Here is a 26,010-nt window from a genome sequence, read left to right on the forward strand (position 1 = left end):
TCTTCAGAAGAGACTAAAGAATCTACACTTAAAATCAAGGAAAAGGTCCCAGTAAAACTAAATTTTTCCGAGAAAAGACAAAGCCTGCAGACAACCTTTTACGCCTACCCTTTTCACTTTAATAAAATGACAGATGTTTGTTTCAAAGACTAACTTTGTCAGGATAGGGTTGGGGTAAACACAGATGAGGGCCAAGGGTCTAACCGAAACAAAAGGGGATATTCTAAAGTAAGAATACAGTAAACCAATGGTGTCAGGATATGGTCAAGTATAATGTGTCTGGGCTTCTAATCTAATAACCATACTGGTCTCCATTAAGTTCTCTAATACTATGCACAGTCTCAGGAATAGAGCATTGGTTCCAGTCCACAAAGAAAGAAGGGGGTTTAGATGAACGCATATCAAACCTGTGGTTAATCTCTCACAAAAAAGGATCTGCATCCTTGGTCTAAATCAGCAGGGTCAGCACGGGTCAAACAATGAAGAGTTTGGGGAAGTCCTATTGTGAGACTACTGGACTCCTTCGGCTTCTCTAAAGGCATATATCTCCAAGGTGCTTTATGATTTCACTCACAGTCACAGTGATACAGCACCTTGCCTCTTTGCGGTTTATTTTATTGTATATCTTATAGAGCAAACCTATTTCAAGAACAGTGGAGAGCTTTACAATAGGAGGGAGACAGAATTGGGCTTGCTATTTTATACAATAGTGCAGTAGAGATGGTGGAGGGAGGGATGTTTATTCGTCTGGCAGGTATTGTTGAAAGAGCGAAGTTTGGCAGAAATGGAGAATGGTGGGGGCACTTCTAGACACATTTGATTTCCAAATGTTTGGGGATGGCAGGAGAACAACTGCTTGCAAATCTTCTCTTTACAGCTAGCTGCAAACTTTTTTGATAATTTAGCTGTGATGTGCGAGTCTTCAGAGGTGTGGAGTTTAGCCATCAAGTATGTTGATGTTCCGTTGGAGACTGGTCGTATGAGACCGGTCTTCAAGGTGTCTGGTAATATGACTTTTGACCACGCAGTGGGTGGCAGGGTGGGCATGGCCAGTAACAAACCGCTAGCCTATTCGGGGGCCGTTACTGGCCATGTCTTCCCCCCACAGCGGGGGTGAAAGCTATTAGCACTACAGGGTTTATGCAGAATGTAAATGGTTTATTTTTTTTCCTCAGGAGATTGGCTGCGCAAGTGAAGCCAGTCTCTCTAAAAAAAATTAAAAAAAATTAAAAAGTGCCCATTGCCATAGAGAAAAGGGACTAATTTCCTTTTCCATTTCTATGGTGGCTGGGAGCAGGAGTAGCACCGGAGGCGGAGCACAAAGCTCAGAGTCCAGCAGGTAAATTCAATGGGAGGGAGAAGGTGGGTAGAGAGGTATGGTTTGTTTTGGGATGGTGGTGAGGAGGGGTTGGAAACAGGGAGAAGCTCCCAGTTGCCTCTGCGCATATAAAAAAAAATATTGTGCCACCATGGGAAGGGCCTCGGGTGGACGGAAACAGCGGGCAGAGAATGTGTATTCCTGCCCACTTTTCCAGCCACCTGATTGGCTGAGCGCCCTTCCCCAGGTGTGAATACACCTTTGCTGAGGGAGGAGTCCACAATATTGAGGAGTATGCTGAGCCAGTGTATTTGCTTATTGAGGTAGGGAGAGAGGAAGCTGTCCATCTAAGCGATAGGTTTAAGGGAAGCAAGTGTTTCTGCGAGAATCTTAGGGAAGAGGAGGGTGAAGTCGTTCCAGGGGGAAATGCTTGGTTGTTTGATAGTGGAGTTCTGTCTGGTTTTGAAGCATCAATGAGACCTCTGATCCTTTTTGTTAATGAAGGTGTTGATTCCATTGCATGTCTCTTGAGAATCTTGGACCTTTGGGGCAGGTGTGGGCTTAGTGCACTGCAACCAATCAGTGGATTCTGGATGTTGTCTGAGTTTTGGGACAAACAATGGGAAAGACAGTATTCTGAGCCAAGGAACAGAAAACCAGCAGACCAACGTATAAAGGGGTTGTGTCTGTGAAGCCACGACATGCCTAATATCACTGGGTAGTGAGCTGCCTTGATAATATCGAAACAAAGGTATTCCTGATGGTTGTTAATGGTTACAGAAAGGGGCTTGCAGCGCTCTGTAATCGGCCCGGAGGTCAAAAGACAGCCATCGATTCTTTCTACGGCCTGAATCTGTTCCTTGTTTTCTTGGGGAATCCAATGTAGGTCGGGCCCATTCGTCATCCAGAAAAATCCCCATGACCCCACAATCCACCAAGGCGAGTACAGAATGGGCTTCTCCTTGGTCAGACAGCCAGGAGACCTGAAGAACAACCAAAGAAGAACGTACTGCAGGCCCTAAAGTAGCAGAGAAAAAGGAGCAAGTATCGACCTCCCGAACCCTGGCTCTATTTAGGAATGGGAGCTGGCGTTTCCCGACCCCCTAGGCGGAATAGAGCAGTTGTGTACCATGTGCTTAGGTGAAGCACAATATAAACACAACCCCAACTCAACTGTTCTAATGCATTCTTTCATGGTAAGGGGTACCCGTAAAGATCCCATCTGCATGGCTTCGGGTTCCCCATTGGCAGAGTGAGGGGTTTTTGTGGGCTTGGGTCCACTGGAGTTAGCTTCAGGGATGAGCGAAATGTTCTTTTTTCAGTTTTTCTTTCCTGAAGTCGGTAGTCGATTTACATGGCCATGTCAAGGATAGCTTGGAATGAGCCTGCCCAGGCAACACATGCCAGCTCATCCTTAATTTCCTCATTAAGTGCTTTCCTGAAAAGAGTAAAGCAAGCATTGGCTGACCAGTCGGCTTATTTAGCAAGTTGCTTGAATCGAGTCACATAAGTTAACATATCCTGTGATCCCTGCTGAAATTCCAATAGTTTCTCTTGAGAAGAAAACACCATATCAGGTCGATCAAACATGGCCTTGAAGGAAGGTAAAAATCCATCCATCATAGTTGTCTAATTGCGGGTCTCCAGAGACAACTAAGGGGGGGTGCAGGGGCAGGTAAGGGCATTGCCTGTTAGATGGGATATTATGAATCCCTAATTGGCCCTGTCTGTGGAGTAGAAATAGGACTTGAAAGTGAAGTGAACCATACAGGAGTCCAAAAATACCGCAACATTTTGGGGGAACCATCACATTTCTCCACTACGCCCCCAATGGAAGTTCCTTCCTGGAAATAGGTATCTTGCGACAACACCAGTTGTCTTAAGGCAGCATTTTCAGCCCTCAGATTTGTTAACCTCGGTGCAGCGTTCTTGCATACCACGCAGTAAATCCTATACAGAGGGATCCATGTCCACAGATGCAAAGGTTTGTGGCCGCCTCAAACTGTCTGTTTTTGTTTGTAGATTTTGGGACAAGGCATATCTGGGGAGTCTTTTGCGTGCCCTTCTTGGCTGCCTTCACCTTGGGGCTTTTCTTCTTGGTCTCATGAAGAATGGGGAGAGCCTCTCCTGATGCCACCGTGCCTAGTAGGTAAACTACCAAGCAGACTGCCCCGGGGAGACAACCCAAAAGCCAGGAAAAACACTCAATGAGGGAAAAAACCTGCAGATGGTCTGTGGATTGTCCGGAAGGGGGTGATGTCCAGGAATCCGGTGAGCAACTGAAGCAGCAAGAGGTTGCAAGGCAGGGAAGCAAAATGGCACAGAGGTAAGGCAGGAAAACAACAGAGCACATAGGCGCAGAGCAGGTAGGGTAACAGCAGCAAGACTAGCAAGGAGCTGGAACAGGTAAGGAACGAGGAACAAGGAAGGGCAGGGCAACCAGGAGAGCACTGAGCAGGGCAAGGACAAGCCAAGTGATGAGCAAGGCAGGAAGAAGCCAAGCATTGAGACGCAAGGCTCAATTGCAGGTTCGGCGCATATCAACGCGGTCAGCGGATTTACTGTACCACATTCTATGCTGCCCGGGAATATCAGTGGCAGCCATATTGGTGGAAGAAATGGCACCCGCAAGCCGCGAACATAGCTTCCAGGCTTGCCAGAAGGACCTGCAGTGGAAAGTCATGATAGTTAATCCTCCTCACCTCCTCCTCCTCCTCCTAGCTACCTCCCTCTCCTTTCACTGCGGCCTATTGTTATCTTTGACACCCTTCTCTAAGGTTCTTCTCCTCCATCTCATCTCTGTTCCCTGATGTCTCCTCTAACAACCTCAATACGCTCCACCTTCTTCCTCTTGGTCAAATGCCTCCTTCAACCAAGTCAATACTCTTCACTTCCTTCCACTTGCTGTCCTTCACATCATCCTCCTCCTCTCTATCCTTCACTTCTTCTCTCCTCCTATCAGAGCCTTCTCCTTATTACTTATTACCTCCTCGTTCTACCTCACTTACACCTCTGCTGCTACACCCATACACAACTTGGAGGACATGCATGTTTTAATGAGGCCTGTCTCATCCCCATGGGCTGGCCCTTTTGCTATTGGGAGTCTTTGTGGATTACTATTGGGGTACCACAGAGATTTGTTCAGCAGGTCACTTTGGGCAGAATCAAGTCAAACAAAAGGGGTGATGTTTAAAAATATTAAACTTTGGCATATCTCTGGGCAACGCCCAGACTTTCGTTCTTCAATCTGCCAAGCCAATACAGGAAGGAGAAAGACCATATTCAAATCAGGATTGGACCCACCCTAAAGGGGCAGTCCAGCCCCAACTGGTTGGTCGCATCCCTTTTGCATGAGACCACAAGCAACACCAGACATAGTCCAGCCTCTCATTGGGTGTCATCAATGAGGTGTTCATTGGGTCTCTCGGCCCAGCAGGCACAGCACCCATGTCTGGGAACACGTGTCCCACTCAGAGTGACTGAGGCAAAACAAAAGAGGTGATGGTCATTGGCCATCTCCAGTGAGGCCAAAAACATGTTTGGGGTTGCTTGTGGTCTTGTGCAGAAGGAATGTAACTGAGCAGGTTGGGCTGCACTGTCCCTTTTGGGATGGAAACAAGCTTGATTTGCATATGGTCTTTACCCTTTCTGCAGTAGCCTGGCAGGCTGAAGAACGATGGTCTGTGCGGTTGCAGAGAGCTATGCCACAGTTGAAGGTTAATTTTAAACCTTCCAGCTGGCCAGATTACAGTACTCCATGAGTCTTCCCATAACATAATAGCATGCCTTCACTTGCCATAAAATAGATACATCCATCTCAGTGAGGCTTACAGGTACGGACTATAGTCCCAGGGTGTGGTTGGCAGAAACAGGCAGCCCAATTGGAGGAATTCACCACTCTCAAAACCGACATCAGGGCTGTAAACCATTCAAGGAAACTAAGCCTGTCCGCTAAGCCATTTCCCAAATGACACAATCAAGTATCCTTTCACAAGAGAGAGGCTGGGAGGTAGGGCTGAAGCCCTATAAAAGTCCAAGGGCTGAGTAAGATTTGGAAACAGTTGAGTAGGAGAAGCAGACCAGAAGCAGAATAGAGGAGCTGTCTTGGGGAAGGCCAGAGGAGACAGCAGAAGAAACTGGAGTACTAGCAGAACTGAGGAGGCTGGAAGAGAGGTACAGGAGGCTGTGCCAACACTGGAGCCTGGGAGCTGGAGGTGAGACCCAGCAAACGAAATTAAGGTGCCAGGAGAACTGGAGATGCTAGTAAGGAGTAAGGGAGAATTGGCCTAAAATAGTAAAGGTGACCTGAGATAAGTTGTTCCCAAAGTTGTTAAGAAGGCAAGAGGACGGGAAAGTTGTGATAGACATGCAAAAAGGGAGGACACAAGTGAAAGTGGAAGAGATCTGGAGAATGGAGAAGATTGTGTGCAAAGGGGTGTAGAGGGAGCAAGAGAGAAAGATCTAAGAGGTGGAGACAGCTATGCTCAAAGGGGTGAATAAGGCCACGCCTTAACATTTGCACTTGCCACTATTCAATGGCCAGTGATAATTGGCTCTTGGCAGTTAAGAAATGGTGTGCTGTCTGCATGTGCAGAACTGAGGTGGTGAATGACTATTTATGCCTGGCAAGTCAGGTCAAACTTTACCTTTTAATCCCTGACAAAGGTGATAGTGGGAGGGGTCGGGATAGTGGGGAATGTTGTGCCCAAAGGGGTGAAGAAGGAGCGGGGGAAGGTAAAGGCACTCAGTGAGAGATGGATGCTGTCCACAAGGGTGAAGAAGTAGAATAAGAGAGGCGAGTAGGGCAAAGAAGTACAGCAATGAGAAGTGTTTAGAAAACAACAGAATTCTGGAAAGGAGGGACCGGAAATTGATGGGAAGTCAGGCTGAAGAGGTCGACAGTCCAAACAGTAGAATAAGGGCAGGTGAAACTCAAGAACCCAGGGGCCAATAAACAAGGTAGTATGCTGCGATTCTTTTTTTTTATTATTGAAACTTCAGTCAAGCAATCACAACTAAACAGTTGATCAAGTGCAACTTTTGTTACAAAAGAAGCTTCACATCTAAATATCTTAAACAAAATAAGTAAGTCGAGTACCGCATATCTCATGACAACCGCATTATACACGATGACCATAATAAAAGGTAGGGGGTTACAGTGAAGCCAAGGCCACACAAAAGAGTTAGTTAGACAACTAAACAAGAGCTTGAACAAGTGTCATTCGATTTGGCTTTGTTATCAGAAGTTACTTGTAACCCCTTTCGTCAAAAATGAGTCAAGATAATTTACTACAGCACATGTTAGATTTATATTGTGCTCTGCAATCACCCGTCCCCACCAGTTTGCTATATCATCGTCCTGGGGTACATATGCCCCAAGGTGGCATGATCGCTGAATAATCAGCTCTGGGCATACTATGACCAAGTGATGTAACGATTCTATAACATTCAAACAGTACTGACAAATATTGTCTGATATGTCTTTGTTCTTTCGTTGCCACAACATTTCTTTAGTTTGTATGGCATTTAGTCGGAACCTCAGAAATTGTTCTCGGTAGTAACGTGCAGGACACTTTAATAAGTATCTACAAGGTTTGTTCAGTCTATGAAAACAGGTGTCGGCTTTTAACGTTGATTTCAGTTTGGCTCGTTGTTCTGAATTGGAAATCCAAGACCAAGCTTCGAATTTCTTTTTAGCCAACTGCGGAAGATTAATTAAGTCATCAAATTTTATATCAGCCTTTGTTAGATGATTAGCCAGGGTTGATTTCCACTCGACTAGCAGATTATTATTGGATTCATCTGGATTTGAGGCAAAGATTTTGTAGGCAGGTGTTGTTGGTAATACACACATTTTCCGCCAGGCACTTAGTGATTTCCAAATTACCACTAAATATAGAGGGTTCAGTGATAGTTCGTAACGGATCGCAGTGATAGATACATAGCTTCTAATTTATGCCATATCTGTGGATCCAAAATCCAACTTGCCTCAGCGCTGAACGAGATGGCTGGGATTACTTTTTGTGAGTAGAAAATAATGACGGGTGATAAACTGAATTTCCCGTAGTCTCCATTGATCTTGGCGCCCTGAATGCTAAATTGAGTCATCCGAGCAACTAGATCCTGCCTCCAATGATGCTTGTTTAAAGAATTATTGAACATGACTCCACGGTAACCAATAGAGTTAACTGGCGTCAAGATGTCATTATCAATTTTCCATTTGAAGGCCTTGTCTTTCAGGGATCTTGAGGAGGCGATAGACATTATTTTTGTTTTTTCAACGTTCAGTTCCAAATCATTGGATTTTAAATATTCATTGAGATTGCCCAACAACCGTCGAAGCCCAATTGGAGTACGGTCGATAAGCACAAGATCGTCCGCATATGTTATACACTGAGTACTGTTGAGTTTAGGGGAAAAACAATGAACCTGGTCCAAATGATCTGGTGCATCTGCGATGAAGAGCTTAAATAGCTGCGCTGCCATGGGGCATCTTGTTTAAGGCCCCGTGTGTAAGAATTTTATTTGACAGGTCGCCTTGATTGTTTGTCCGAACCTGAATTGATGTACCAGTATGGAGTGCTTGTATCGGCTCCAATATGGATTGCGGACAATTCCAGTCAGCAGTTTCTTCCAAAGAAAGCCGCAATTAATTTTATCGAAGGCTTGACACATATCAATAAAGGCTAGAAACAGTTTTTTCTTTGCTTTTAGAGTTTCCAACTTCAAGATATTTAGGATGAGCAGGGTTTACTTCAACACCTACTCCTGGGTTGAAGCCAGTTTGCCGGATATCCAGAATCTTTGCCTTAGATGTCCATTCAGGCAATTTTTGGCGGGGACACAAGCCCAAATTTTTTCCAATTGTATCATGTAGGGCAATCGGGCGGTAGTTGGTTGGAACAGCCCGATTGCCCTTCTTAAATATTGGGACTACTATTGCCTCCAGCCACGAGTCTAGAATTTGCTTAGTAATGGATATCGTCTTGAACAGGGCTTCCATCAATGCTGCCCATTGTTGGGCGTGTTTTTTCAACATCACATTGGTAATCATGTCTGGACCGGCGGCATGAGAGTTCTTTAGGTTCTTGATCATTTTCTCTATGTCAGTAGCAGAACTATTCACCTCCCAGTTGACTTCAGCAGACCTTGTAAATATATACGGTTCATCTTGTGTTTTCTGATAAACTTCAGAGAAGTGATCCTCCCATGTTGCACTATTTATTTCAGTTGAAATGATAGCAGGGCATTGAGAATGTCCCGTATTTAGGATGGCCCATATTTGTCTCACATTTTTGGTCACCAAAATGTTCATCATTTGCGCTAGTTTGTTGAATGATCATTTTAAGGGATTTTAACCAATTTCGGTACATCTGTCGCCTTTGTTTGATTTCCTTTCTTAACTCGTCGGGCTTTTTTGAGAAGACTAAAATTATTTTTCAGCCGTCTTATATCGGACTGCATGGTTTTCTTTTGTTCAAGAATAATTGCGCATGACACATGCTTGTGAGACATGCCCATTGACCGAGCCGCGAACATTGAGGTCTTGAGTTGGCTGACCAGCGGGGTATAATTAACTTGTTGGTCTTCATGAAGTTTAAGTAGCTGCTCACTCAATATTTGAAGTTGGGGCCCATTAATCCGCAGACTATTTCCCCCTGCATCTACTGTAATCGGTATTTCATATTGCCCATCCGAGTTTACCCACTCCATCATACATGAGAGTCGCAAAAGGTCGTGATCGCTGTTGATCATTTTGCCGACATTCAACTGGATTATCTTTTCCACCATGTTTTGTGATACCGAGAAGTAGTTCAAAATGCTGTGCGAGCCCGCACGGTGCCAAGTTGAGACCGGCGGATCATCCCCTTTAGCATTTCCGTTTACCATATGGCAATTACAGTTGTTTAGAGCCGTCATCCAAGCCCGACTACGGCTAGAGATCTCATTTTCTTTCAAAGGTACATTTATCTGTTCCAAACCAGGTGCAATTCAAGTCACCACAGCAAATTATAGACAGATTTATGTAGGATATTACAGCATTATCTATAAAATGAGTGGTAGCCTTATTAATGATCAGCAGATGCTGACGCTCTTCTATTTTGGTGTGTGATGTTTGCATGACAATTCCCTGAATAAAGGGATTAGGATTGAAAGTTTCCAATGTTTTCCACCAAATATTGATTTTTATCATTATTAGGAGACCCGAGTAGGGACGACCTTGGGGATTCTTCACTGCCGGATTCAAGTGGATTTCAAAGCCGTCTCTTGTAGGAACATCGCCAAGCCACGTTTCTTGTAGGCCGATTACAATGACCCTTTGTAGATTAATGTCGAAGTCGTTGAAAAGGTGCGTGAACCCTCTCGTGTTCCAGGATAGGAACTCGCACCAGGATTCACCTCCCCTACAGATCATTGCTATTGTCTCATATTGTGGGAGCTAGGTTTGTGAGTTTCCCATGCCGGCTTGCGACCATTTTGCATGTTTTGATTTTCTCTTATTGAGACCTCGGCAAGCGATTTCCTCAGGTCATCATGACTCAGAGTGGCATCGTTCTTGGCTAAAGGCGATGGAGTGCAACTGTTGGCACTCTTTGTCTGCACCGATGGTTCTATCGTGATATCAAAGCCAAAAGCCAATCATTAATCAGAAGCTCGCATAATAGTATTGCGAACTGAAGCAGATACAATGTGCAATAGGACTTTATCCGTTGGATTTAAGTTCCGTTGGATATTCCACAATCTTGATATCCTCTGACTCAATAGTACGTAAAGACGGGATACATTTGAATAACCTCATCACGTTGGTACAATGTAGGTTAACATCATTATCATCATTTTGAATGTTTTGAAGGCGTCATTTCCCAATTTGGGATGCTGGAAAAGAGGTGTGATTTTGTTGAACCCTTGAAGAATAATGTACCTTTTTGCTCTGTTTGATTAAAGTGCGTTTTGGGTTTCATCTTGATGAATGCTCAATTAGTTGCTCGAGTTGCTCTTGAGATCTTATAATTACCTTCCCATCATGGAGATTCGATGCGAGGGGATTGGGCCGTTGATTGGTCGTTGTTTTAGTTGGTCTAGGAAATGATTTCAGGTTAGAATTTAAATGTTGGTTTCCCATCATTTCATGACCCTCAAATGAATCTCCTTGGTGCGAATATGTGGATAAATCACAAAGGTCTATTTCGGAGCCGTTTATGGAACTATCAACAGTACTGATCTCGGACTCCACTCTTCTCCTTTTGTTTGTCATGGGGGCTGAAGAGCCATTAGATGAATCACATTCAACTGTGGGAACAAAGATTTTTCCCTCCAATTCTTTTGATAATTCCACTCGTTTGAACAGACCCAACTGCTTCGGAGAAGACTGGTTTCTACTAAACATTTTTACTTTGGATTTGCCTTTTGTTAGTCATGGCCGTTTGGCCTCATGCGAGTTTTTGGTGGGAGGGCAGTTCAGTAAATGTGGATTAACAGGTAATGCATCTGGCTGGGCAGTAGTTATTGATTTAGCAGTTCCTTCAAAGATGGCAAATTAGTTTGTCGGGCACCGGGATGCCTGTATCACAATTGGCTGGATTTTCTCATTCGATGAATTCTCCACAGACCGTTGAACATCTGTGGTCACTTCAGTTTGACTCAAGGCCATGTTCGAATTTTCCATTGAAGCAATTTGGATGACATTGTTGGAGATGACTTGCATCTGTACTGGACCTAGCGGTAGCGTCGACGGAGCAAGATTCAGTTTTGTTAAATCAATTTGTCCAAATTGAGGCACACTCAAAGACGCCGGACCGCTTTGTTTTCCACTTGCTTTGTTCCCAGACAAAGAGTGAGGCATACCACTAGAAGGTATTTCAATTGTTGGCATAGTTGTTTTTCCTGTCGTTTTATCGACATTGATGTGCGACAGCACAGGATTGCATGTGGCCACTTCGACATTATGGCGCATCCATTTTAGGGCGTCCAATAGGCCTTCCGACAAGGTGTCGTTTTGACAATGATGTCGTGCGGCTAGATCAGTCAGGCGTTCCTGCCAACGTACAATGAGGTCTGCCTCTCTAGAAATCTGATTTATGAGGAAGTTGTTAAAGTTTTCCATTTTCACCATTTTTTCAGATAAAACCGATATTAGAGCTGTCTGATCTTTGAGAACATCATGGATTGATTCATAGAGTTTTGTGAAAGGGATCATCGCCTTTGAAGATGCAGCAAGCACGTTGTTGTAAAGCTGGGTTGCTGCTGAGGCCGAAAGGCTTGATTTTTGCATTGAGGAAGAGGAGCCATCGGAGCGACAATGTGAACTCGTTGATGTGTCCTCAAGCGTTGGAGGGTGGGCACTCAATTGAGAATTTGTAGGTTTGTCAGGCAATTGTTTCTTCGTCCGAATTGGGCGGTCTCTAGGAGTACTTGTTGATGCGTAGTTGTTTGGTTGTGGGCGTTCCGGCAAGTTATTTGGTAAATACGCCCTCTGATATAGATTATGGGGACAGACCAAATTGTCAGGTCGCTGACTAGCCAGGTCGGTCTATGCCTCAGTCAGTACAGTTTGATCATACCGAAAACGGTTTACATGTGAGACCAAATCATGTTGATTTAGTAATTTGGGCTGCCGCAATGGACGTTGTCTATTTGATTGTCGTAGATCATGGTATGCTAACAGTTTTTTCTTGGCCGTTGCATAATCAGCGTCCAGTTGTGCCATCAAACGCATTTCACGTCCTGAATTAAGGAGACCCATGTTATCCTTTTTAGCTGTATAATCAACTGCGTTTTGCACATTGGGCGTGTTGGACGTCTCACCATGCGGTAAGTTAGATAGAACATCGTTGCCCTCCCGATGTAATTCCGTGACTAACATTTGTTGGTTTTCAAAACTAAAATGTTCATTTGCAAGGCACGAGGTGACTGCAGGCAGCTTTAACAAGTTATGAGTTTGTGGCACGTTATTCATTGACCCTCGTTGAGCTATGTCGTGGGTCTTCTTTCTTAGCTCTGACGTTGTCAAAGACATTGTTTGGAATGTGGTTCGCTCCGGCATTAAGCAGGGGCCACGTGAGCCACAAGATTCTCTCATAATTTTTGCCGTATTGGAATTGCCATCACTAGTAGAACTGTCGACTGACGTTCCGAGAGCAGCTAACGTATCTGTAAGCGTGGTCTGGATCGCGTCTTGGATGACAAGTGGGCCAGAAGGATCGTGTAATTGGTCTGATGTATGGACAAGCACATTTGTAGTATTTGCGTTTATGTTTTCTGCTTCAATCAGCTCGACATCGGTCAAGTCGAAAGGAGAATAGAAAACCTTGCGACTTGTTGCCAGGACGATCGGTTGCGTGGTGCTTTTCTCTTGAGCATTAGTGCTCTGCTCGGACTCAAGAGATGGTGGCTGATTCGATATGCAAACGGATGAGTCATTTGGCAGTAAAAGCCCACTGATACACGGGGCTAAGAGCGGGGAGACGGGAAGAGGGTGAGTATTTGCTTCGTTCACGCTATCTCCACCCTCACAAGTCTCGTTTGGTTGAGCCGAGTTTGTATCTAGTTCAACAGACATTGAAGATTGTTATTTACATCAGTAGACATTGGCAGTAATAGGTCTGAGGGAGGAGGAACGCTAATTGGCTTCACAGATATGCACCCAACCGTAGCACACCGATTCTACAGAATAACAATAACAGAAAATTAGGATTAGTCACTCCCTTGGCATCTGGCACTTTTTATGGCTATGTGCCAAGATCAACCTTCAGGTATGATTATGAAGGTGTACGAGGCACAGAGCAAGTTTGCGACCATTTATTGTGCACCGCTGTGGGGATATACCAATACCTTGGAATTGTACATTTTGGAAAATACCTTTTTCAAAAGGCTTTGGGTCTTCCATATTCAGCACCAGATTTTGCAGTTCATAATGAACTTGGAGCAGGCTACTTAGAAGATGCGTGGAGTCTTGCTCCGATATTGCACTGGCTTTGTATATGGAGCAATACTAAAGCACTTTTAACTCATTTTCTTATTAGATCTTTGTTGGATAGGGCGGATTGGTGCTAAATTCCCTGGTTACTTTTTTATTAACAAACAATCAATTCTGTTACACGCACCAGAACCTTTTCTTGCACTTTGATACCTGCCACACAAAAAATGCATATAAGATCCAATTTAGTGATAGTGTGAGGGATCAGAGCAAGTCTTTAGAACTTCAGGTCAATGCCAATAGATCATTAGCAGCTATCAGCCAACCTGACATCTTACAGCCTTATCTGGGTTGGAGTCATTAAGAAATCTGATAGGTGGCTGATCACCGGAGTTAGATTTAACTGTTTGATGCTGAAGGCAAATATGGCTAGTTGGCATGGTCTTCCAGGCAATTCCGTCTGCCCCTTGTCTGTGTACCCCGTAGAAGATATTTTGTATTTGATGATGTTTTGCCCCACCTACGAACATGTTAGACAAGCTACTATCCTTCCTGTTTTTCAGCATTTTAACTTTATTCAACGTCGGCCAGCTTTATTCTACCTCCTTCTGGCCGACGCACCATATGTAACATGGGCTCTCAAGTTTTTTAAGGAGGGCTATGTTCGTACGGTAAGCTGCGATTGGTGGTTTATTGTAAAATGAATATCTGCTTTGGCTGTGATATTTAATTGTTCTTACCTGATTACAACTTTATTTGACCTGTATTTAACTCTTGGAAAACATTTTTGTAAAATATGTTTCTTGAATATTTTTATTTTTTAAATCTGCGTGTATGCTTAATGGATATTATCCGAATAAACATGATGATGATGATGATGTATAAGGGACAAAGAGTAGGAGAAAGAAATGGGAACATGTCCGTGTGAAACCAGGGATTACCTCAGCCATGGAGAACCCAGTGAAAGGCAAGTACCAGTCATTGGTAAATCTAGAGTATTTTCTTTTTTGTTGTGGAAGAGACTTTAGTTTGTGCATTACTTTCCCTTCCTGGGAGTGGAACCCAGGTGCCACCTGAGACTGAGAGACATTGTGAACTTTGGTTTTCCACAACCTTTTGTTAGAAACCTCTGGACTCACCCTGACATGTTTATTTTCACCTTATGCCTTTGTAGTCTATTATTTAGCCCCTTCACTGCAGCAGTTTCCTAATAAACCACCTTAAACGTGCGCTTTGTGTTTGACTGCCAGTGCCCTACGTGAAAGTCATTTTGACAGTACCTATTTGTTGGGCACTCATGTAACTCCAGTTGGATGAGAACGTGGATTTTTTGAAAGGCCACGATATCATTCTGCTTCAGGAAACATGGAGTGTGGAGTTGCCCCGCCTGGATGGTTATGTATCCTATGGCATCTGAAGGGTTTTGTTGGCAAGTTCATGGCAGACCCGGTAAACATTCAGAACAGAATAATCTGGGGGCGGGGGGTGGATTTCAATGTAAAAATGGGTTGTGGTATGTCAAAAGATCTCTACGAACCCTTTGAGGAACAAGTGCTAAAGGTTTTGGAACCCCAATTGGAGGATAGTAGGGTTTGTACGAGGGGCCTGAGCACTTGGCTCATCGAATGGGGCTTGCGGTCAGTAAATGGGTATATTAACACGGATATTCCAGGTAAATGTACGTTCAACAATCACCTGGGATCCTCCATTAGTGATTATTTTTGTCTGACGCTGGAACTTTGGAAATTCATTGTGAGTTTTAAAATATCAAGAGTGGGGAACAGCGACCACTATATGCTGGTCCTGACTCTAAAAGGTTTGGTGGAGGGAGAGGAGCATGTGCCTAGGCCACTGTGTTAAGTGGTCAGCGATGCAGCATCGCTCAGGAGAATCAAATGGGGGAAAATCCAGAGTTCTGGTTTGCACTTGAAACCTTTAGCCACCCAACAAAGTGCATTAACAGGAATCATAGATAACGGGGCTGGTTCAATCAAGCCTGTAGACTGGCAAAAACGGCCCTTCTAGATGTTCTAAAACGTCCTGCAGTGGACAGACGCAGCATTGTACAGGCGTGTGCTGACTATCACAGGACAGTCGAACAAAGAAAACGGGAGCTGGAAGCCACGGCATGGGAAGAATTCTTAGAGGCCATTAGGGTCAATGATGCAAAGGGTTTATGGGAATTTATAACATCTGGGTCCACTAGTAAGGGGACACAAGGTATACAGGGTTCTCACAGGGCAGCCGCAGATTGGGTTTCCTATTTTGGGTCCCTGTATAACGATGGCCGTGAGGCCCCTGCAAGAAAGGAAGGTTAGTCTCGAAGTGTATTATTACGTTTTTCCCCAGAGGAGTTGGCCAAAGCAATAGAGACACAATCACACAACCAAGCTCCTGGCCCAGATGCCATACCGGCAGACCTCATCATGAGTCGGATTGGCCTATGGGCGTTGGTGTTGACCATGGCTTTTAATGCCTGTTTAAGCTCATGCCATTATCCACCCTCTTGGAAGTCGGCCACCATCTTTCCAATATTTAAAAAGGGAGACATAACTAAAGCATCTTCGTACCGCTCAATCTCTCTCTTGGACACTGCCTTTAAGATTTTTGGTTGGGTGCTGTTGGGTCACTTGGAGAACTGGCTCTCAAAGGCTAATATTTTAACAGATATTCAGTTTGGTTTCCATCCTGGTCTGGGTACAATGGAACAGGTGTTGAATCTGTATCATTTGGTGTCAAATTTTTTCTTTTGCAAAGGCGAAACAGTTTACCTTGCATTCAACGACTTAAGCACAGCTTTTGATAAAGTTGATCGTACCAAGTTCTTGGCTGTGCTTGAGTCCATTGGCTGCCCAGGGGACATTTTAAGAGTTCTTCAGGCGGTTCACTCCGGCAATAAGGCCAATGGTCTGTTTTGGACTGGGGGCAGGTGCACTGAGGAATTTCTAGGAATGGCAGAATACTACTCAAAATGTATTCACGATTTTCCGAAAAACACAGCATCCTTGCGTGAGCTTACCAAAGGGAAGAGCATATTTGTTTGGAGTAGAGCATGTGAAGAAGAGTTTGAAACCATCAAAAGGGCCCTTGCGAAAGCTCCTGCACTACACAACTTTAGGAGCAATAGGAAGACGATCATAACAACGGATGCCAGCAATGTAGATTTAGGTGCAGTGGTTACACAAGAAGATGAGAAGGAATTTCTCATAGCATTTGCCTCCAGGTTACTGAAGGGAGCAGAGAAGTTATATGCTACTATCGAAAAAGAAGCTTTGGCTATCAAATGGGCTGCAGATAAATTCAAGAATTTCATCTGGGACATGAATTTTGAGTTCCGCACCAACCACAAACCTTTGGTGGAAATAATAATGTCAAAGGCTCTGGACAAAGTGAGAGGCTAGATCAGAAGATGGGTTTTGCAACTGCAAGAATATAATTGCACAGTGAAATATCTACCAGGTGTAAAGAATTTTGCGGCAGCATGTCTTTCTAGGCTGACAACTGTAGTAGAATTAAACGATGAAGAGAAAGACCCAGAAGTATTTTTGGCAATAACCTCAGTACTTGTGCCGCGAGAGGAATGGGAAGATGCCAGGAAACAGGATATCAGTCTGAAACGAGAATTGGAGAAAACAATCCTCGAAGGAAGAATCGTTTTGAAGAATTGGATCTTTTACTGTTCAGGAATGTAACAGATGATCTCTGTGTCCAAGGAGAAATGATAATGCGTGGTGACAAAATTATTCCACCATGTAAAGTTTGTGAACGATTCATAAGTCTTGGCCATTAAGGTCATCAAGGAATCATTAAAACCAAACAGAGGATAAGGAGCGACTAATGGTGGCCAGGCTGTGACCTGTAGATCGAAAGGACTGTCAGGCAGTGTATCCTTTGCATAAGAGTGACAAAGTGTGTGTGAGTTCTAAATATCCCATGATTAGCACAGATATTCCAGAATGCCCATGGGACAAACTGGGAATGGATGTGTTGGGTCCTGTATGGAGCAATGCAATGCAATCGTTTTGCCTAGTAGTCATTGATTTACTAACTAGGTGGGTTGAAACTTTGATCACACCCAACATAAAGACTAAGGGCCTCATCACGAGTTGGGTGGTAACGCCGGCGCTATCTGTCCGGCGCTAATAGCCCTACCGCCAAACCACCCGGCGCTATTAGCGCCGGATCACGGGTTTGGCGAAGGGTTATTGCCCATTCCCCATTGGGCCCATTCGGGAATTCCTCATTCCCCATTGGGCCCAATGGGGAAAATTCACGCTATTACCGCCGACGGATTTACCGCCAGCAGTAATCGTGCTGAAAATCAGCAATTTTGCAGCGGATTTCCCCCAAACTCATAGCTGGGGGGAAATCCGCCAAAGCCATGATCTGGCAGACCATTAAATGCGGCGCTAATAGCACTACCGCCGCATTTAAGGGTTACCGCCAGAATCGTGATGAGGCCCTAAGTCTGTAATCAATTTTTTAGAAGAAATTAGTGAGCGGGAAGGTTTCACCAGAGTTATTGTGACTGACAATGGGTCACAGTTTAGATCAAAGGAAATGCAGGACTACTGTCAAAGGAATTCCATCGAACACAGAAAAAGCACCATTTACCATCCCCAAACCAATGGCATTGTAGAACGCTTTGACAAAGTTCTCAACAAAGATATTAGGTGGGCTTGGCCCAATGGGAGGGACTGGGAGAAGGCAGTGAGAGATGTGATTGTCGCTCACATATTCACCCCTCATTGTACAACAGGAGTGTTTGCGTTTTGAGCTTAGTAGAGGCAGGGAAGTCAATACAAAGCTTCTAATTCCCTGGATGGGCAGAGACACTGTGATAAAAAAAATAATGGAGAGTGTTGTTAGCAATATCAGGTGTAGCCAGTTGAGAAACAAAGAAGCACGTGATCAGGCAGTATTCCTCCTGCCATAGGAGATCAAGTGAGAATTAAACTTCCTCCTCCTCTCAGAGATGGGATTTGTAAATGGTCTAGCCCAATGTGGTGACAGAAGTGTTTAAACATGCTGTCAGAGTGGATGATGGACGAGTATGGAACATGAATAGTGTCTCTTTGGTGAAGGGAACAGAGAGAAGAGAGAATAAATGTTGATGGAGAGAATGTTGCTGAAAGAGCTCACGTCGATAAGTAGAATAAGGAGCAAATGCAAGAGTGTTAGAATGATGCAGAAGTGGATTTTCCTTGCCTGATAATGCAGCTGGATATTCTCGCTAGTCAAGATGGTAGGGAACCTCCCGGAGATGAAGACATCTGACAGGATATGTGTAGGATAGGAACTCTGTGCAACCTTCATCCACATATGAGGAGAGGGGGATGTGCAGTATGTGACCTGTCCTACGTCATGAGCTGACCAGAGCGCTCGAGAAAGGAGGAGCATGAGAGACGGTGGCGGTTGACGAGAGCGACAGAAGAAGGGCAAAGCCTGGTGGGGCTCTGTAGAGATTTACTTATTTTCCCTCAATTACCAATAATAAATATCCCGTTATAATCAGTCCTGCGTCCGCTCCCATTATTAAAGCTTGACTACTGCAACAGTCTCTACCTTGGTGCCAACCAAGTTATAATCAAGAAACTTCAGATCCTCCAAAATAATGCGCTGAGAGCAGCATTAAATATTCCAAGGAGAGAGCACATCTCCCACATAAGAATATCTTGCAAATGGTTATCCATTCAACAAAAACAAAAACAAAAATCGACCTTAAAACCCTCTGCCTCACCTACAAAGCCTTAAACCACCTAGCCCCCAGTACCTTACCAACAAACTCACTCTTAAACCAAACACAAGAATCACCAGATCATCCAATACTCTCAGTCTCATCGTGCCCAGATTCACCGCCAAAAGAGCGGGGGGCTCGAGCTTCACTGTCCTCGCCCCTTAACTCTGGAACACCTTGCCACTGAATATTAAACTGACCAAATCCTTCCAATTGTTCAGAAAACTAGTCATTAGCTGGCTTCTGTAGAAGGCAATCCCCAGATAGACTAAGCTCAGTACTAACTGTATATATTGTACATACTCTGAATTGTTTCCTACTGCCTGCCTGTACATACCATATATGGCATATTTCCGTCACAATTGTATAACTGCTTTTACACTGTAACTATGTAACCTGTCCTTAAGCGCCCATTGACCCCTGGGTCTGGAGCGCTATAATAAATAAAATAAACAAACAAACAAAACAAATCAAACAGTGAAGTAACTCTCTACTAAGTTATTGGTTACAAGTAGTTAGCCACAGGTACATTAGCGACACAGGTAGGACCGTTACATAAGGAGACCGCTACAGACACCCGCTCTCTCAGTCCAGTCCCACTTCAACTGAGACTCCTGGAACACACTGCACACAACATTCTCTCAGTACTCAGTATCCAGGCACTCAGAATATTCTAAGCTCACATGGCAACATAAGGGAAGGCACGTCCAAGATACAACATACCCCTACGAGGAAGATGATTCGTATCACTCTCTTGATTTGGGTGCCCACCCTGGTTTCTCTCCAATTATCTTTATGTCCCCTTGACTCCCTCACTTGCCAAGTACTGACACAAAGGGTATAATCCTGCTTGTTATATCTGTACAGGGTTTTTGCCTCCTGTACCTTCCAGCCCCTACCGGTCTGTGCGCCTCTCCCATTACCTTGACTGCTCCCGGAATGCACGGCCAGTTCTTCCTGGAGTCCCTCTTCTACTCTATATGCTGTGCGGGCAGCACTGTGTCTCAGTGCTTTCACCTCGCGGACCTGCTTGGAACAACGGTATGGACGCAGCCTCTTCCATTTGCGTCACCATCTGCCAGCTTCCTGTTACCATCTGAACGCCGTTGTGCACAGGAGTCCCATTGTCCTCTCACCTTCGGGAACAGACTGCTCTTGGCTCCATCCTGGCCATCTCCGCTTATCCTTGGTGCTTCCCAGGCTTCACAGTCTGATTGGCTGTGTCTCCTTCATAGGTAGTCATCATTTGGTTTTTATGGCAAAGGAGGAACCACGCCTCCGTGGAAGTTTATACCGCTGCAGTTTCTTCTTGGTATTGCTCTTCATTGTTTCTGTATCCCACTTCATTCCAGTACTTGGATTACTTATGTTCCTGATGTTCTTCTTCATCCTAGTACTTTCCAGGACCTTGAAGTAGTCTGCCTTATAACAGTTCAGAGGTCTACTGTCTAGAAAGAGGTTAGCAGAAGGAGGAGAGGCTATGAGATCCTCCTGGATTATATCACCTTCAGGGGGACTAACAGGTAGGAACCTTACCTCTCTGGACTCATTGGAAAGGGCTCCCCCTCAGGAAGAAGTACCGACATCCAATGATTTGTCAAAGTAACCATCTACTTCCAGAAACAGCTCCCAGAGGAAATAATATTTTAAGGAGGAACACAGGCTATATCCAAATATATGCAAATTAATCCGGGGATAGACAGTGTTTAATCAAACTTTCAGCCTGGCTATAGCACAGTCTCTGCTAGATAACACTTAAGGTAACACTCTAAAGTGAATGGACATGGAAGGAGTCACTAAGAATGATATCATGAATCCTATGTGTTCCTGGCTTGTGCTGTTTGACAGAACACGGCTGGTTGCAGGCACAAGAAACCTGGCACTCATATGTGCTCCCGGTTTTCCAGTTGACTGACAACAGTATCCACATAGAGCTGCACTGTGTTGTCGCACCATCTGTCTTGTCAAGTGCCACGAGGATCTTCTCTACCTCCCCTCTTTTTGTAAAGCTGTTTCAGTGAACTTCAAAAAACTGTTTGTTCAATCCAGCGAAATAAGACAACCAAATGCAATTACAGCCCCCTGAAGCCCAGTCATCCACAGTGTAACTGATCTGGTGCATAGAAAGAAATAAATTAAATGCAGCACATGGTAGAACATGTAATGTAGAAAGGATTAAAGTAATGTATTAGTCAGAATCATTCACATCTGATGGTGACTGCAACAACCATAACTAAGGAAGACTTCCCGTTTTCTAATTTGGGTAATTTCAGGTCCCAAATGCATGTTCACTGAAAATGTTAATTCTCTAATGGCATCAAATGAACATATTAGACAGCCAATGGCACCTTACTGATTGGCATATGTAACAAGAACCTAAAAAATATAATCTACAAATTGGCAACACATGATTATGAAAATAATCACTCCTCTGCTCTCACCAATCCACTTTAGTACAGCACAACCATAGTTTGCAAAAACACATTGCAAAAGCAAAACAAGACAGCTACGGAGCAAATAGGTTGGTTTTCTTTAAGCATAAGCTAATAGACCGCACAAGTTCCAGGGATTCAGGAGGGTGTAGCAACCTACTCTACGGAATTTCCAAGATTGAAATCCTTACAGAGTCTGAAATTAAATACAAAGAATGCCAGACATTTTTTTCTCTACTTAAGGTTCTCATCCATGTTACCACGCATAGGACATCAGTACAAGTTTGATGGAATTGCGGTAGCAAATCTGCTAAAATACTACCAAAACCAATTACCTTTACCACCACTTCGTCCCGTGGAGCTACGACTGGATTACAAGTAGTTGCAATTCCCCATTTTGGGAGTCCATCAGTGTCACGTCTCGCTCTGGTCTTACGTCAATTTGTTTCCTTTCGAATGGTAATAAGATCAAGAACGTGAAAAAACGCCTTCGCCATACCCGATTCCATGGATACGGGTTGCCATGGCGACTTTGGCGTCCATCACGCCCTCTTCACAGTGTGTTATGTTGAGGGCATGAGTTTCCATAGTAACCTATTTACACTTCCGGGTTGTCCTTTGCCTCGCTTCTGATTTTGAATCAGCTGTGAGTTTTGTCCTGTTTGGTATCGTGTATCCTGTGTTCTTCCTTGCCTCTGTCCACCTTGTGAGTTTTGTGTCCCAGACCTCTTACCGACCTTGCCTGCTGACTTGGATTGCTTGATTTACCATGCATCGAAACTGGTCTGCTGTACGACCACGCACATGCCTGCCGATTTGGCCTGCCTGCTTCACTGTGCATCGAACCCGGTCTGCTGTACGACAACGCGCTTGCCTGCCAATTTGGACTGCCTGATTTACTGTGCTTCGAACCTGGTCTGCAGTACGACAATGTGTTTACCTACCTTTCTGGATTACCTTGATAAGGATTACACCTCCACCAATCGGATTACCGTTCAAAATTATTCGGGATTGGGAATTTACCAACATACATCCTGGTGTACAAGAAGAAAAGTGCTGAAATTGAGACTGCCACAAACTGCGCTGAAGTCGTTAGGCGTCCTCGTGCAGACGGGATAGGATTTGGACTAGAGACTGCCTCATTTTGATTAGGCATCCCCTTGCCGTCGGTTTAGGGCAGTAGTACACTGGGTGTCAAGTTGGTACAGAGACATCATCAGGCCAACTTAATCACATCTTGATCCCGTCCTGCCCCCTTTCCTTTCCTGATCAGAGCATCCTGGGAGACTTGCTCTACTCTGGTCAGTGGATTTTTGATATTGTCTCATATTCTGCATAGTGCATTTTTGCTCCAAGGCTAAGTTGTTTATCTTGTTTCCTTGCAGTGCCTGGTCATCGTGTGGTGTTACTTATCTTTCAACTAATAGATCCCTCTGTATTTACCTTGTGTGTTCAGAGGGTTACATTTGCAGAAAGAATTCTACGACGACACTATGGGTCCAAGCTTGGTTCCATTGTACGGATTCAGCCGGATCTGACATAATCAGAAGCCATGTATATGGACACCAATGAGACCTTGTCTGCTTTAATGCAAATGGTAGCTGAGCTGCGTGTTGACATGCAGACAGCTCATGCTACCACACAGACACGCATTGATGGTCTTCAGGCAATGGTACCGGCAGTGGGACAGAACCCACCCCAAGTCACAGCTGCTGCTTCTGGGGACCCTGTTCCCAGGCTGCGGCCGCTGCTCCAGTGTACATGGCTACACAGCACACTCTAGTACCACCTTAACGGTTTCATGGAGACTCTAGGGTCTATCGGACATTTCTGAACCAGTGCCGTTTGCACTTTCTGTGCTGTCCCAATGCATTTCCTGATTCCGCCACTAAGGCTGCATTTGTCCTTTCTCATTTGGCAGGGACTGCTGCTGCTTGGGCTAATCCTTTGTTTGAAGGTGGTAGCCCTCTGTTGTTTGACTGCTATGCCTTATTGGAGGCTACGAGTTAGTTTTTTGACACGAGATACAAAACCCAGGTACTGAATTAGAACTTTTGGGTTTACAAAAGGGGGACACATCTCTCCTTACCTATGTCACTAGGCTCAATCAGCTCATTGCAGAAACAGGATGGCCTGAGGACAAGAAGGCATTGCTGTTCTATAAGGGTCTCTCAGACACTCTCAAGGATACCCTTGCGACGGTTCCAGTGGTTCCTACTGCTTTCCATGAGTTATTGGACCTAGTTCTCCAAGTCGATGCTTGCAGAGCTGAGAGAAATGGAGAAAAGAGGGCTCAAATTCAAGTTCTAGAACCACCTACTCATGTTGTTACAAATCAGCCTGAACCCATGCAGATAGGTGCTTTAAGAGGTCCTTTGACCCCTGAGAAAGAAGACGTTCAGAAAATCAATGTTTCTATTGTGGTTCAACAGAACATTTCCTAAAGTCATGCCTGAAAAAACCTAAGAGGTCGGGAAACGTGAAAACTCGGTAGTGGAAGTAGACCAACTACTGAGTTCTTTATCTAGGGACTCCATCATGATTTATCCTGTTACCCTATATGCCTCGCTCAAATCCTCGACGGGTTCGCTTTGGTTTGGTTTGGTGGACCCGTCTTAAATTCGGGAGCTACAGGGAATTACATAGACCACTTATATGCCCAGGAAAACAAAGTGCCCCTCATTTCTAAAGACCGTCCAGAAATAGTTAATGCAGTGGATGGTAGTACCTTGTTGTCCGGCTTGGTCACCAAACAAACCGTGATTCTGATCATGACCTCCGATGAAGGACATACGGAAACCATCTCCTTTGATGTTATAATGGCCCCTCAGTTCAGGATGATATTAGGTACTCCATGGTTGAAATGACATAATCCAACCATTGATTGGGTGACTGGTGAACTCAATTTTTGTCTTTGTTCTGTATGGGGCACTGTTTTGTGGCTCCAACTAAGTTCAAGAGTCCCTGTCGATCCTTGTTGGGAATCACACCTACTGTTGGTGCTGTTTCCTCTGTGTCCTTGCTCCAGGAGTATACACCTTATCAGGATGTATTCGATCCCAAAGGCGCAGAGGTGCTTCCTCCACATAGACCCTATGACTGTCCCATTGACATCATTCCAGGGGCTAAAATACCAAATGGGAGGATCTATTCCTTGACTGAAAAAGAAGATGGCATACTGAAACAGTATATCGAAAAATCCTTAAATACGGGGTTTATTCGACCTTCACGTTCCCCAGCAGCCTCACCCATGTTTTTGTACCCAAGAAAGAAGGGGATCTGCGCCCTTGTATAGATTATCGGGAGCTCCATGCCATCACCATACGTAATCAATATCTCATTCCCCTGATCTCGATCTTCCTCGATCAGTTAGGTAGCTCAAAAATCTTTGCCAAACTTGATTTAAGGGCTGCATACAACTTGGTTAGAGAATGTGTTCTGGTGATGAGTGGAAGACAGCCTTCAAAACTAAGTATGGCTTATTTAAATATTGCATCAGGCTATTCGGGCTCTGTAATGCCCCGCTAATTTTCAGCATTTCATCAATGATGTGTTCAAGGATATGCTGGATAGGTTTGTCATAGTATATTTGGATGACATTCTTGTTTATTCTCCAGACTATGGCTCTCATGTATCCCACATTTCCTCCGTCTTGCAACAGCTTAGGGAAAAACCATTTGTATGCTAAAATAGAGAAATGCATTTTTCATGCTTCTTCAGTTGAATTCCTGGGTTATGATATTACGGACCATGGTATAAAGATGAGCAATACCAAGGTTATAGCCATTCTGGATTGGCCAGTCCCATCCACTTTGAAACAACTCCAGTCATTCCTTGGTTTTGCCAATTTCTATCAGCGTTTTATCAAGTGTTTCTCGGCTATGGCATCACGGCTGACCTCTCTGACGAGTTCTAAGAATTTTCTTGCTAGGAGTGGTGCAGCGCAAGAAGCATTTGACCATCTCAAATCAGCCTTTAATACAGCCCCAGTGTTGTTACACCCTAATCCTGCCTTGCAGTTTATCGTCGAAGCAGATGCTTCAGACGTGGCTGTAGGTGCGTTCCTTCCTCAAGAATGCTCCGACACAGGGATTCGACACCCAATGGCTTTTCATTCCAGGAAACTAACTTCGTATGAAGCTAATTACACCATAACAGAAAAGGAGTTACTGGCTGTTCGTGATGCATTTCTAGTCTGGCAGCATCATCTTCTGGGAACCTCAGTCTCTGTACAAGTCTTTACCGATCACCGTAATCTCCTTGCCCTTGAATCTGTGAAATGCACTACAGCAAGACACGCTAGGTGGCATGAATTGTTCTTCATGTATCACTTTGAAATCACATGCAGCCTGGTTCCAAACATTCCAAAACCGATGCACTGTCCCGTATACATTGTGTTCCAACACGGGATCATGATGGTGAACCTCTCCTGTCTCCGCAACAGGTCGTTTGTGCTTGTGTAGTGCAAGCCCCCCTACGTACCTCTCTTTTGCACTGGGTAAGAAACAATCCCGCATTGGTGCAGGAGTTGGGGCTGACAGTGTTCAAAGGCTTACCCTATCATGTGGGATTAATATATCTCCCTGATCTTGATTCCCGTAGGACC

The 26,010-nt window shown here is 44.5% G+C and overlaps 1 protein-coding gene across 6 annotated transcripts in view; it reads right to left on the minus strand.

Annotated features, from left to right (window-relative positions):
• PLCH1 (phospholipase C eta 1) overlaps positions 1–26,010 on the minus strand; it is a 1,334,702-nt gene that overhangs the window by 215,868 nt on the left and 1,092,824 nt on the right. The gene's annotated exons all lie outside the window — the stretch shown is intronic.

Source organism: Ambystoma mexicanum, chromosome 10 (genome assembly GCF_040938575.1).
Source record: "Ambystoma mexicanum isolate Mex_15411 chromosome 10, UKY_AmexF1_1, whole genome shotgun sequence".
In the NCBI taxonomy this organism is placed as follows: domain Eukaryota; kingdom Metazoa; phylum Chordata; class Amphibia; order Caudata; family Ambystomatidae; genus Ambystoma; species Ambystoma mexicanum.